At 37.5% G+C, this 15809-nt stretch overlaps 1 protein-coding gene across 1 annotated transcript in view; it reads right to left on the bottom strand.

Annotated features, from left to right (window-relative positions):
• Positions 1 to 15809, bottom strand: part of KCNH2 (potassium voltage-gated channel subfamily H member 2) — a 696728-nt gene that overhangs the window by 421501 nt on the left and 259418 nt on the right. The window lies entirely within an intron of this gene.

Genomic DNA, 15809 nt, shown 5'->3' with positions numbered 1-15809 from the left:
TTTCATCCCTCTATACAACGTGAATGCTTATAACTTCCTTTCTTGTCATGTGAGCAAAATCAACCAATCACAAAATTCTAAAAATGAACATTTTTGTGCATATGCACTTAATGTATTCTGTACACTTTTACTACCAAATCCTAATTTCTTTTTTATAATTTCTATTTTTATATTCATGTAGCAAGAGGCACATGACCCCAAAAGCCATGCTAGTCCTCTGATCAAAAAAACAATCATTATCAAAACAAACAAAAAAATGTATTTCAAAACAATTTCCATAAAATCAACTAAATTCTTCACCTGTATTTTAGTGACCGCATTAATAAATCTCTAAACCAGCACAACGCTATGGTATGAGGGATACATGTGATTGGATTAACTATGTTAAAGTATAACAAGCAATAAATTTGCTTCATATGTCACCTTTGACAAACTGTTTAAAAATGCCATGAATCCCTAAAAATATAGTTTTGATCACAGAATAATTTTAAGAAGATTGAAAAGTGGGTTATGGCTATAAGAGAAAGGAAAGAAAATAAGCTTGTGCATCATAGAAGGGAATATGAAGAAAAGGGGCTTATCCTGAGCGAAAAGTACCAGTTATTGTCAGGATCTTTTTTTCTCGTAATATAGCCTTATCACTTACAGAAACATGTTTTTTATTTCCAAGCACATGAAATGTATACATTTTACAACAGATTTTTGCATGATATATTTACGTTTTGGCAAGGCAGTGTTGATGAATTGAATCACGTTTAGTGTTTATATCACATACTACATCTTTTTAAGGTTCACAAATGCATACCACCACAGTTGTATTAATTTTCTATATGTTTTGGTTAGTAAGGATAATGAATAAGAAAGATATGCCTCTAATATTTATAGAAAAGATACATTCCAAAATTATTACTTGGAGTATAGACATACACTAAGAAATGGGATACAAGAACAAAGACATTTGAGACCCTGACCAATATTATATGAAGAGACATTTTCTATGATGGAGAAACTTAATGTATTGGACAATAATACATTTAGAGCCATGATTTACCCTATAGTAATGACGCTAACATCATTCAAAGAATAATTAAAATAAATTGGGAGTTAAGATTTTATTCTGAATTAAAAAAAATGAAGTTGGGAGGTGAACCACTTATCATATTTAATAATGGTAAGAACATCAAGGACATTTTGGAGTGCAATATAAACACTGGCAAAATACAGAGTAAAGAAAAAAAGGTGGCAAAGTGTGATCATTGCAAATATTATAGTTTTTTTTTCTAATCGCCCATATGTGACTGTAATAGTTTATGATAAGATTATATGTTGTCAAGGTTATTTTAATTGTGGTGCCTCTGGGACAGTATATATTGCTACATGCTCTACATACAATGATTTTTATGTTGGGAAAATCGAGAGACAATTGAAGACTAGAACCTATGAGCACACTCATTATGAAACAAGGGACAGTTAATAACACCGTATATAAACATTCCTCAGTGTGCAACATTTTAAAAAAAAAATGTAGTATATATTGCTACATGCTCTACATACAATGATTTTTATGTTGGGAAAATCGAGAGACAATTGAAGACTAGAACCTATGAGCACACTCATTATGAAACAAGGGACAGTTAATAACACCGTATATAAACATTCCTCAGTGTGCAACATTTTAAAAAAAAAAATGTAGTCTTTATCGTGGAAGACGTCAAAGTAGACCCCAGGGGAGGTTTTTGGGAGGACAAATTGAAATATAGAACATTAGCATGGCAATTAAGATTAAATGTAACAAAAATAGCAGACTTAAATTATTGTATTTTATTATCAAATATATTAAAATCCAAAAACCAAATGATCAGGACAGCCAAAATGGTTCTGAGTGTAATGTTTATTGTAAAACCATTTAAAATATTAATGCTTTCATCTACCTTATTGTTGACATCTTCAGAAAGCAATAAAAAGGCCTAAAATGGCCGTAACATCATCAGAACACTCTAAAACAGCCCCTTTTTATATCAAACAGGAAGTATGTAACAAAAAGGAAGTATGTAACAATGTATCAAAAAAGATTGCCAAAATTCTTAAAGTGACCTGTGCCATTTAAAAGTAACCTGTGCTGTTTAAAAGCAGCGGTGGAACTTTGTAACACTGAAAAGCACTGTCAACAAGTCAAGCAAGAAAATATTAAGAAATCCACTTTGAAAGTAAAAATAGCATCCCCCACTGAATTCTCTGAATAAATAGCGTGCAGAAAAAAATAACTTTAAAATATGCAGTCAAAGCTCAAACTTTAGAAGCCTTATATTTCAGTTTAATTGCAATGGATACTGCTTCATTTAAACCTGGTACACCCACCATGGCATCCAAATGTAACTACCAACATATTTCTTTGTGCAATAATAAATTCTGCCAGTCCCCATTGTTGTTTTCATCTGCAATCCTTTCAAGAATGGAAAATCGAAACACAGAAAAATGTTCACAGCTTATTGAATGCCTTGCTAGGGCACTTTTGTTGTCACTTTTTTTAATGCTATACAAATGCTGATAAATATGTTTATTAAGTGAATTGTTAGTCTTGCCTGTATAAAAGGCTTTGCATGACATTTAAAGTTACATTCAGCTAAATTACAAAGATTTCAAATAAAGGGTGTGAAAAGAACAAGATATTGAAGTATTATTAGTTTTATTATTCACTGCAGTGGTGGTGCTGCGGTAGCGTTGTCGCCTCACAGTTAGACGTTGCCCGTTCGATTCTCAGTTAGAGCATCTTCTGTGTGGCGACATGTGTGAATGGGCGTTTCTTCATTGAAGGTTGTGCGTTAGGCCCAGCAAGCCAGCACGTAAAACTCTACTGCCAATCATTAGCGGACCGGAGTTCCGCTGTGGCGACCCCTAACCGGGAAAAGCCGAAAGACACAAACAAACAAATTAGTTTTTATTATTCATTAATATATTTTATGATTGATTATTTATTCATATAAAGGATTTTGAACTTTTATTAAATAACATTTTTAGAGCAAAATGAACATATTAGAGTCTTCTTCTTTCTTCTTCTTCTTTTGGCTGCTCCCATTAGGGATCGCCACAGCAGATCAACTGTTTCCATTTCTTCCTGTCCTCTGCATCTTGCTCTGTCACACCAACCACCTGCATGTCCACTCTCACCACATCCATAAACCTTATCTTAGGCCTTCCTCTTTTCCTGTTACCTGGCAGCTTCATCCTTAGCATCTTTTTCCCAATATATTCTGCATCCCTCCTCAGCACATGTCCAAACCAACGTAATCTTGCCTCTCTGGCTTTATCTCCAAACCTTCCAACCTGGACTGACCCTCTAATATACTTATTCCTAATTCTGTCCATCCTCGTCACACCCAGTGCAAATCTTAACATCTTCAACTCTGCCACATCAAGCTCTGACTCCTGCCTTTTTGTCAGTGCCACTGTCTCCAACCCATATAACATAGCTGGTCTCAATACCCTCTTGTAGACCTTCCCTTTCACTCTTACTGGTACTCGTCTGTCAGAAATCACTCCTGACACTCTTCTCCACCCACTCCATCCTGCCTATACTCTCTTCTTCACCTCTCTTCCACACTCACCATTACTCTGAACTGTTGATCCCAAGTATTGAAACTCATCCACCTTCGCCACCTCTACTCCCTGCATCCTCACCATTCCTCTATCCTCCCTCTCATTCACACACATATATTCTGTCTTAGTCCTGCTAACCTTCATTCCTCTTCTCTCTAGAGCATATCTCCACCTCTCTAGGGTCTTCTCCACCTGTTCCCTACTCTCACTACAGATCACAATGTCATCTGCAAACATCATAGTCCACGAGGACTCCTGTCTGATCTCGTCTGTCAACCTGTCCATCACCATTACAAATAAGAAAGGGCTCAGAGCTGATCCTTGATGTAATCCCACCTCCACCTTAAACGCATCCATCACTCCCACCGCAGACTTCACCGCTGTCACACTACCCTCATACATATCCTGTACCACTCTTACATATTTCTCTGACACTCCCGACTTCCTCATACAATACCACAACTCCTCTCTAGGCACCCTGTCATATGCTTTCTCTAAATCCACAAAGACACAATGCAACTCCTTCTGACCTTCTCTGTACTTCTCCATCAACACTCTCAAAGCGAACATTGCATCAATTGTATTTATTTAATTTAATGTTGAATGGAAGTTAATGGTGAACTGGTGTTAACAGCATACAGAATTCCTTAAGTATATATAGAAAAAATGTTCATTTTTACAATTTTATGATTGGTTGATTTTACTCATATGACAAGGAAGGACGTTAAAACCTTCACATTTCAGGTTCATTCATATCATTCGGGTTGGGATCAGCACTACTACTCTGTCTTAACAAATCTCTGTTCTACAATTTGTCAGGAAAGAAATGTACAGGTATACAGATCAATTAACTATAAATCCAGGTTTTCCAATATCCCCCATCAATCCCTACCTAGTTCATAACTAAGAAGCCTTAGACATTGCCAGGGTGGCTGTATCCAATGGATTCAAGATACAAGTTTTTCTGGACAATCATGTCAGAAAGAAGCACAGGGACATCAAAAGGATGGTATTATTAGTGAATGCTCCTAAAGCTTTATATCAACCGTGGACTCCAGGGCTTCTATTGGTATTCACAGAACACTATGGTGATGTGGTACATAAACAAACAAGGGGGTACAGGTCATACCCAATATGCAGAATACCCTTTTGAACCAGCTCATCAGACAGATTTAAAGCTCTTAACATGGAAAGCACTCTTGCTACTGCTCTGACTTCGGCTAGGAGACTATCTGGGTTGCAGGCTCTTATGGTAAATCAACCTTATCTTACCTTGCATAAGGACAGGGTAACCTTAAGAATCAACTGTTCCTTCTTGCCAAAGATAGTGTCAGAATTCACTTTAAATCAATCTATTTGTCTCCTTATATTCTTTCCTGAACCACTCTGGACATCCACGGGCAACTCAGATACTACGTTTACAGGACAGGACAAAATACTTTACAGTCTCAAATCAGCTCTTCATTTCCTAAGAAGTTAAAAAAAGAGGCAGCCTATATCAAAGCAGACAATTCCAAAATGCTTGGTGTGCAGATTTACTTTCATGTCATCTCATGCTAATTGTTAACCACCACATTCTAACCTGAAGAAAGCTTTTCATTTGTATCCATTAGACAGCTGCCTTCTTCAACAAAGAAAATATACCTCTGCAGTTTCTTCTTATTAGTTTTCCTCAGCTGGCCTCAACTAGTGTGCTTCATCTGAGCCAAGATCAGTATTATTGCTTACACTTACCTCTCTTCTTGCAGATATCCTAACTAGTAACAGGAAAAGGTTATTGCATTTGTAGGATTTTTAATATTAACTAAACTAATTCTCACTTCAGACTGAAGCTGATCCTAATGCTTTGCTTTTGAAATTTTGGCTATATTTAAAATATTTTTCCCCTCCTTCTTCTGAGTTAGTATATGTAAGTTCCAGGGTATGGTGCTGAGTCCCCACATTGGCGGTTGTGGTGGACACTCCTCACATAAAAAGAATTATTTTAAAATTTGATCAGGGGATAATATCTTCCTCAGATAAATGTCTTGCAGGAAATTAATTTTTCCAATGAAGAGAATGTGTTTATTTATTTATTTATAGTTGGTTACTTTGAAGGTCTAACACTCTAGTGAGGTAACCACTGTACTTCTCCCCGGAAAAGTTTTTTACTTTGCTGGCTGTCATGGAGTGATGACCCCAAATGACTGCTAGCCCAGTGATCTTATCTAGATGGAAGGATGTGAAATTCCTCAGAAGGTGCAGCTCCCTGGCAGAAACCAGCAGGATATACTCCTGCACTTACATATACTTATATCCACATCTGATCCATGCCGTGCCTTAGACTGAGCATGCACCCAGGTATACACGCATAGCGTTTTGCCCGTACCACACATTAAATTTTCTTCAGTGTAGAAAGGCCTGCACACATGCAACTGCTCCTTAAATATATTGATTATATAAACCCAAAATGCTATAGATATATTGAAAGTGTTAGGGCCAGTAGATAATATACCCATAACACTGGTCACTGCAGTTCAACAGGAATGTGGCATACATACTCTAACTTACTGGTTTCATCAGTCAAACAACAATAAATAATTATTATTGTTATAATACATTTCAAAGTCATCATCCATGAGGCAGTATAAAATGGAGTAAAAAGAAATCTCGTTTTAGGGAGAAACTTGTAACTCATGCAGTTAACTAAAATTTTAAATGGTCAGCTTTTGAAAGACAGCATGTTAAAGGCAATAACTATAATGCAGGTCTGCTTCATATGCAGCACTAATCCAGCAAGTCTCGTTTTAAAAATCCTGGTTCGGTGCTGTAACTCATCTTCTTCATAGGTTAATAAATCAAAACTTAAATAATTTACAGACCAGACACAGTGTCTTGTGTTCAATTTTTCATGCTGATTTCCAGTCCTACTGGCCTTGCTTTCAATTGTTCATGCTGATTTCCAGTCCTACTGGCCTTGCTCTTCTTATGTTTTATGTCTATTTCTCCACTTTGTTGACTGGGTTTGTTCTACTTGGCTAGTGACCTCTTTTCAGGGGAGACATAAGGTGGTATTTATACTAGTAGGGGAAATTTGGCCAGGGCATCAGAGAACTTCTCCATACCTTTCAATAAGTGCTGTGACATCTTTTACATCTGCCTAAATTAACAACAACTCAAGTAGATGGGATCTTGGTTTAATATCTCATGGAAAAGATGCAACTCATAGGTACCTCCAATGCTCCACTGCAGTGTAATCAATCTGATCACCAGAAGTGGGAATAGAACTCACAGCCTTCATATCTTTCAGCACCAGACACATTGATACTGGCACACATTTTAGTGTTCATTTGCTACGTTCTTATCACCTTAGCATTCTATACTTATGTCTTTCTGCTATTTATCAGTCAGATTTCTGTGCATCACCTTTAAATGAGTTCTAACTTAAATTTAAAAGAGAATCTATTTAATCTTCACTTACCAATCTGTCAACCCACATTAGCTCACTTCTAATTATTGTATCTCACCTTTGTACTGCAGCTGAAGAAATTAAAATACATATTTCCAGCTCAGCAATACTGAAGATTTAATATTTCTCACTCACTGAATATTGTAAAAACATAAACTAGCTTTCCTCATTCTAGCACATCTGACCCAAAGGTCTAATATTTTCTATTTCAGCTCAAATAACATTGCATTTTTGTGGATTTATGTTCAGTTTTCTAATCAGCCAGTCCTGAAAGCTCAATATAAATCATTAGATATACTTTGTAATGAATCTCCAGAGAACCATTTTCATCTTTCTACCTTACTAGCTCAAAAACCTTAGTGATAACTCTTCTTAAATAGTCTTTTATCATTAGTAATTAACTTTTGTACTGTAAGAAAGCAGCCAAGATTATTCAGCATTAACCCTTGTAACAAAAGATGGTTTGGATTCCAAAAATGTGTTACCCCACACATTTATGCAACACCTATTCTGTAATATAGGCTGCGGCAATCTTCCAGCTGCACGGGTTAATGAGATCTGTGAAAGCCCAATGCCTGATTCTAAAAGAATAATCAGGCTCACAATGTCATAACACACAGGAGTTTACCATTGATGTTGAGCTCTAATATTCAAACCCAATGCAGCTAATCCTGCTGACGTCTCTTGGTCACTGTGGCTGCAACAGCTTCATCTCTAAGACGGAAGTAATACTGCAAGCAGTACACTGTGATAAGCTCAAACTGCCAGCAGTTCCAGGTCACCTGTACATGGAGAAGAGCACTGTAGGATGTTGTATCTGTAAGTAACCACCCTACTTTATGCCTCCCCAATATATACCAACCTAAGGCAATGTGATCTAAACAAGTTAGAGACCTGCTGCAACAAAATTGCCAAATTCGCCACAAGGGGCATCCTACCATAGTCACCACTGTCTCTCACTTGCTGAACTGGGCTGGCTTGAACTCCCTCACCTCCTTCAATGGTATCAACTCTCACTCGCCCACAAACTAGTAAACCATCCACTAAATGTCCTATCCGTCCAGAATCTACTCCAACCCTATTGCACCACAAGACCACTAAGATCCAGCAACAAAAATCACTTGCAGATCACTAAAGCCAATAACTCTGCTGGTGAAGCCCTATTCTCTTGCACCATAGCCAAATTATAGAACTCACTCCCACCCACAATTACCTCCGTACCATCATGCACCCACTTCAAAACTTTACTAAAAGCGCACCTAAAAACATGCTGTCTATGCCCTTGCAACTCCCACTCTAATATCCTCCACCCCATCCAACCACGACCTTTCTTTCCACTCCACTAACTACCTTGATTATAGCAAGCTAAGATGATCATAAGCCTAGTACTTATTATACAGCAGGACCTTCTTATTGTAACATTTGTTAATGTCTGTTATGTACTTCCCAGATAAAGATTCTAGTTGTCTACTGATGTACTATGTTCTTTCATCTGTAAATATGTTGTAAGTAATTGCTATGTTAAATTGTTAATCGCTATGTAATCCAATGTAACTACTGTCTGTTTATTTTACTGTGGAACTTTTCTCCCCAGGCCTTTGCTGAAAATGGACCTACGTCCAGTCGGACATTCCCAGTCAACAAATTTAAATAAATAAATGAATAAATAAATAAATAAATAAATAAATAAATAAAATAAATAAATAATTAATCATTGTCATGCATTGTGCTTAAATGTGTCATCTGTATATATGTTTGTGCCTTGGCTGTAAATGGTTCTCAGATCAGAGAAACTACCCTTCCAAAACTGGACCATTTTTTTGCAAATCCCAAGAGCCCTCACATAAAAAGATAAGGAATTTTCAAAAAGGAAATTGTTGGACAAATCAAAGTCTGAATTCAAAGAAAAAAAATCACTGATTTCTACTACCCACCCCCCCTCTCTCCCTTCATCTTGGCCAACCTCTTCCTATATTTCTCTATTATATCCATCGACAGTACAATCATAGCTCCTGACCCAACTACAAAACTATTAGGTGTATTGATTGACCATAACCTCAACTTTGACTCACATATTAATGCCACTATTAAAACTGTAAACAGAAAACTTGGATCCTTATATAGGATAAAACCTTTTCTCACCCCAGAAGCCAGAACTACTATTGCCCAGACCCATCTGATCTCCACCCTCCTCTATGCCTCACCAGTTTATACTAATCTTTCCAAAAGCAACCTAAACAAATTGTCCACTTCTTATAACAATATTGCCAGGTTTGCTACTGGGTCCTCATTTAGAACTCATCACTGTCTAAATCTCAAACTTCTTGGGTGGCTTGAACTAAATAACCAGCTAGAATTTCAACAACTCTCCATTACCTATAAAATTCTGTACCAGCCTAGTAATACTCCTATTCTCAGTAGCATCATCTCCCCCTACACAAACCTTACTAATCTTCGCTCAGCAAATACACTACTGGTTACCATCCAGAAATCCCACAACAAGGCTGGTGATTCTCTTTTCTCTAATACAGTGGGGAAGATTTGGAACAAGCTTCCCACAAAACTTACATCTCTCTCATCATTACCACTCTTTAAAAAGCAACTAAATATTCAACTAAAAACACAATGACTATGTCCTTGTACTACCATTGACTAACCCCCCCCCCAATATAACATTACTCTATAACTGTCTTCCAATAACCCTCTTTGCAGTATTAGCAAACTCATCCCGCACCCCCTTCTTAGTATCTTATTCCCAAGCTGCTTGCACTGAGTATGCTCCTAACAACCTTGCCTTCTTCAGTGAGCTCTTATCTTTCCACCTTGTATATAAACCAATCTATTTCTTTCACAATGACTGTAACTACTTCCCCATGTACATACATTCATTAATTCTCTTACTTCTCAGTGTTACACACTTTATCATAGCCATTTTACATCTTTACAAAGGCACATTCATACCCAATATACTAATCAAGAATATCTATTTCTTTCCCTTGGTAATAATACTGTATTTTACCTTATTAAACTTAGTAGTCACAATCTGTATATTTGTAGTTCTGTATAACTCAATTTGATGAAATAATTCTTCAGGTTTATGTACTGTATATATTGCATGGACTTTCGTTTGTCTTTATTTATTTAGTTTAAAGTGGAGCTTTTCTCCCCGGGCCTCTACTGAAAATGGACATGTATCCAGTTAGACTAGCCTGGTCAACAAATGTAAAATAAATAAATAAATACAATTTGGAGGGAAACCTTCTCTTTTCTTCTGTTTTTGAAAAACAATAAGTTCCAATTCTCAGGAATAAAGAACAGCTACAGACTTCAGTGGGATTCTCCTGCAGTACCTTCAGGGATTTTTCAAGTCCCCCAGATTAACAACAACTTATATTTCCAATTATTTCAGATCTGTTTCAGCAGAGGATAACAGAACCCATTTCTCCCTCTCAAATATTGAAAGTATTTTACTCCAGGCTCAACTAGTCCCCCAAAAAGCAGGGAACATAGAGACCAATTCTGGATTTATCTCTTCTAAACAATTTCCTAAAAGTTCCAAAATTCAAAATGTTAACCCTTCAACCTTGGTTGGGAGGGTGGCCTAATGGTTAAGGTGCTTGCCTTATAAACATAAGGTGCAGGGTTGGAGTCTCACAAGGTATAACTGGCTAGGCTTAAAATGGCTCGCAAGAGCAGTTAGCTTAATACTAACCTAAAACCTAAAACCTAAAACCTTTGGCTCTCATTTTCGCTCAAGCATTCCTAGTCACTTAGGACCTAAAATGCCTACTTCCATATCCCTAGTCACACAGAGCGCAGACATTTGTTAAGATTTTGTACATTGGGATATCAATTTACCTATTTGCCTTTTTTAGTATTTATTTTTTATTTTTATTTTACATTTGTTGACTGGGCTAGTCTAACTAGATATATGTCCATTTTCAGTAGAGGCCCGTGGAGATAAGCTCCGAGGAAACAAACAAAACCACATACACAAAATTGAATGTATACAATGAACATTGCAGGGGCAGTACAGAGAATAATCAAAGAGGTCATTCGTTCATAACATAGTGCAAAATATATAGATACAATTAGTACAATACAAAATGTAACTGCAATACATCATAAAGAAAAAGATGGTGGCTGAATTATACAATATATTAGTATACAAGTAGTCATAAAGAAAAAGTAGAAGCTGAAATTATACAATATATTAGTAAAAGTAGTGTCCTTAATGAGATTCTGAAGATGTAAGTAACAGTATAGAAGGACAAGGTAAGTTGTTATTAAGAAAAGGAACTTGATTACTGAGAAGAGGAGGGTAGGTTGAACCGAGTAAGAAGAGCTAGTTGATCAGTCAGGTTTAGTACAGGGGCACAACCAGTGTGCTCTGAGGAAAAGTTTCAATTTGGTTTTAAAGAGTGATATAGAGGGAAGAGAGGAAAGTTTGTTAGGAAGAAGGTTCCAGGATTTTCCAACAGTATTAGAGAAAAGAGAGTCCCCAGCCCTATTGTTTGATTTACAAATATTTACAAGAAGTTTATGTGATGATCGTAAGGTCTTTAGACTGTTGTAGGGGGTAATGAGGGTAGATAGTATAGGGGTATTAGTAGGTTGGTAAAGGGTTTTGTGGGCAATGGTCAGTTGGTGGAATTCAAGCTGATTTTGTAATTCAAGCCATCCTAGCTGCTTTAGATTAAAACAGTGGTGGGTTCTGAAAGGGTTACCTATAGCAAATCTGGCTATGTTATTGTAGGAGTTTTCCATTTTATTAAGGTTGTTTTTAGAGAGATTAGTATATATGGGTGAAGCATAGAGGAGAGTAGAAATTAGGTGAGTGTGAGCAGTAGTTATTCTAGCTGCAGGAGAGAGGAAAGGTTTGAGCCTGTAGAGAGAGCCTAGTTTTCTATTAACAGATTTTAGAGTATTGTTAATATGGGTGTCAAAGTTAAGGTTGTTATCTATGGTAATATCTAGTAGTTTGGTAGTTGGATCTGGGGATATGAGAGTACCATTATTGGATGCTACTGTGAAGTCTATTGGGGGGGACTTACAAGTAGGAGTAAAAAGGAGGAGTTTAGTTTTTTGGGGTTCAGAAGGAGACAGCTCTGTGTAAACCATTGTTCAACTGTGTTAAACACATTTTGGGTAAGGGAGTGAAGTTCAGATAGAGATGTGGCTGAGCATATAAGTGTGGAATCATCTGCATATTGTATGCATGTAGCTTGGGGGATTGCTAGGTGAAGGTTGTTGATAAATATAGAAAACAAGAGAGGTCCTAATATGGACCCTTGAGGAACACCAATGTTAACAGGCAGATGGGTAGATAGAATGTTATGGCAAAGTACAGCCTGTTGTCTGTTATCTAAATAGGACTGGAACCATTGTATAGCTAGTGCATCTAGTGACAGGGATTTGAGGATATTTATAAGTATCTGGTGATTTACCACATCAAATGCCTTAGACAGATCTATAAACAGTGCAGAGGAAAGCATATTGAGGTTACAGTTTTTGTTAATACAGTCAGTAAAGGAAAGGAGGGCAGTAGTAGTGCTGTGGGAAGGTCTAAAACCATGTTGAGAGTTTGAAAGTAAGTTATTTTGGATTAGGTGGTCTAGCAATTGTCTGTGGATGCATTTTTCCATGGTCTTTGCTAATGGAGAAAGTAGAGCTATGGGACGGTAATTGGAGAGTTCAGTAGAGTACCCACCCTTGAGAAGGGGGATAATATGAGATACTTTCCAGATTTTAGGGATGTGTCCTTCACTGATGGTTCTATTGATGAGAATGGAAATGGGATAGGTGATGGATTTGGCTGCCTTTTGTAGATTTTCAGCGGGTAGTTTGTCTGCTGAAGGAGTGCACGGTTTCAGTTTTTGGATAAAGGTAAGAATATATGTTGTTGGGACTGGTTGGAAGAGAAAGGGAGGGGATGGGTTAGAGTTAGAGTTGGATATAGTTAAGTTCTGAGTAGATAACTGACTGGCAAGAGTTTGAATGGCCTCAGTGAAAAAGGTATTAAAGGCATTAGCAGTCTGCTTGGGATTCTCCTGGTCTCTGCCTTGTGAGTTTGGTGTGATGGATTGACCTGGGTGTAATAATTGATTAATACTCGCCCAGAACTTTTGTGGTTTATTATGTTGTGTCTGCTGGAATTGTAGGTAGTAGTTTCTTTTGTCATACAGTTTAGCTTTTTTAGTTTCATTTCTCAGCTGTCTGAAGTGTTGTTGGTCTACTGGGTTTTTAGTTAAATGAGATTTATTCCAATATTTAGTTCTGAGATTGATTACTTGCCAGGTTTCTTTTAAAGCCATGGGGCAGATTTAGTTCTAATAGAGCAGTTTGGTGCATGGTGGTCTAGTATGGCTAGGAAGTTAGAATTAAAGTAATTAACAGCTTTCTCCAGTGTGAGGTATTTTAAGGGAGACCAGTTACATGCCCTTAGTTCTCTCTGGAAGAGATTGGGGTTGAAGTTTTTATTGGTTTTAATTGTCCTAGATATGGTTGGATTAGGTAGATTGGATTTAAGCCTGATGATCTAGGTTAGTGAGTGGTCACTTACATCATCAGGGAGGGTTCCAGCTTCATATGTCTGTGGATGATTATTTATGAGAATCCAAGCTAAGGTACCTTCTTTCTTATTAGGCTTGCTTATCCTGGTAGGGGAGGTAATGGTTTGAGAAAAAAAACAAAAAGGTTAATATGGCTGGTAGGGTGGCTACTGCTACAACACTTCCAATTAATGTTAAAATCACCTAGGATTATGGTTTCTTGGGGTACATTTTGGGATGACCAACAAAGGATATTTTCTATGGTGGCAATGTTATTACCAGGAGGAAGATAGATACAGATAATATAGATGGATTTGAATGTGTTAAGTTGAAGCTTGGTAATAAGAATTTCAGTGTTGGAGTCTTGAGGTGGTTTATAGTCATAGATAGTAATCTGTAACCCAGATTTAAATAGGATAGCTACACCACCACCCTTTTTGGTTGCACGGTCAAGTCGCAAAATATTATAACTGGGTGGGATGACTTCATTGTCTTTAGTTACAGGTTTTAACCAAGTTTCTGTTAAACAAAGAATGTCAAAGGAGTAGACTTCCAAGAGAGCATGGAGTTATGCAACTTTGTTATTAATGCTACGTATGTTCAGGTGAGCTAATAAGAGTGAGTTAGGTGGTTTGATAAGAGAATGGATAGTAGAGGGGTTGGAGAGGAGTGGTAATAGCAGTTTTTGGGCCTGGGTTTGGATGAATGTCTCTATCTATTAAAGAGAAGAGTAGTGTTTGAAGTCTAGGATTTGGGAATTTACTATATAGAGGTAGATATTTTCTGGGATTGGGAGAGTAATATCTAATGTGGGCTATCCTATGATATTTTGCTAGTAGATAGCTGGGTGTAGATGTTATGTCAACATGGTTAGTGAAAATAGGTAGAGAAGGAGAGGTAGATAGATTATTGAGGTAGAGAAGGTGTGGATATAATGGGTGTTCATAGGAGGTTACCAGGAAAGCTAAAGTTAGAGGTGGTAGAAGTGTAAGTATGAGTAACCTCTGTAAGAGGGCTGGGGTGGGTAGCGTATACATCTGGAAGGGTAAGTTGTTAGGTTGCTGTTACAGGCTCAGAGGTATACTATGTGTGGAAAGGAATTGGTGGAGGGTGTAGTGGGAGAGATAGGGAGTAGTAAGTGAAAGGAGGGAATTGGAGTTAAGTGGCCAATGGTGAAGGGTTTGTGATTAGTGGAAGTGGGAAGAGGTGTGGTTAGATGGTATAAGAGTAGGACCCCTGGGGATGGGTGGGATTTGGGGGTAGGGTAGGGGAGTGGAGTGAGCCTCCAGGGCGAACAGAGCGGGTAGAGACAAGTGAAGGAGAAGCTAGAGATGAAACTATCAGCAATGCTAGTATCTGAAGGAAAGTTAGGCAAGTCAGGAGTGGGAAAGATTAGAGATAAAACAGATGTCTATGAGAAAAAACAGGTGGGTGTAGACAGTGAAGTAAAGGGTAAGTGAGAAAATAAGGGCAGGTCTAGGACTTAAGAGATGTAGTATAATTACAGAAGACATACAGAGGGATAAGCAGGAGATAAAAGATGGGATAAGGGTGTCACCTAGTGGGCAGATCTAGTATTGCATGTAAGTATGTAAGGGAGCTAACTGGTTTAGAACTAGGGAAGGAGTGATGGCTAGTAAAGGGGGTTATTATAAAGTAGAAGAGGTTTGTTGAATACAGGGTAGATAGGAGGGGGGTAAAGGCTGCTGGCTGGTCAGGCTTGTAGCGTACTTTAGAACCTTTGAACCAATTGTAGACGGTAGTCAGCTTTACAAGCAGGACTTAGACAACCACATACTTTCTTGCTTCCTTGAGAGAGGGTGCAGGGAAAATAAGGCTGTTAGATGAGACCGCAGGTATTTCGATAGGGTCCTTTGTCACAAGGTAGGTAGGTTCTTAGAGACTATATCAGGAACAGTGCGATGGGGAGCAAGGTACTTTAGGGAGAAAGAGAGACAAATGTGGAGGAGAGAAAAAAAAGAGTTTGCACATAGCAGGTAGTTATGATAATTAAACAAACAAAAAAGCTTTACATGAAGACACAATTAATAAAGTAGCTTATATTCATGCCCTTATTTTTGAAAGAAGCTGTTGGAATCACTTTTAAGATAGTAGCACTGTGACATTATAAAGTAGTCTAAACTATCATTTAGAGGAACTCTGAATCAGGTTTACTGAAATTGGGAGCAAGCAAAAACAAAAACATAAGCTTC

This window comes from Protopterus annectens, chromosome 3.part1, assembly GCF_019279795.1.
Source record: "Protopterus annectens isolate FY-2018-M chromosome 3.part1, PAN1.0, whole genome shotgun sequence".
Taxonomy (NCBI): domain Eukaryota; kingdom Metazoa; phylum Chordata; order Ceratodontiformes; family Protopteridae; genus Protopterus; species Protopterus annectens.
The sequence above is the reverse complement of the archived record's forward strand: the minus strand, read 5'-3'. Positions and strand labels throughout refer to the sequence as shown.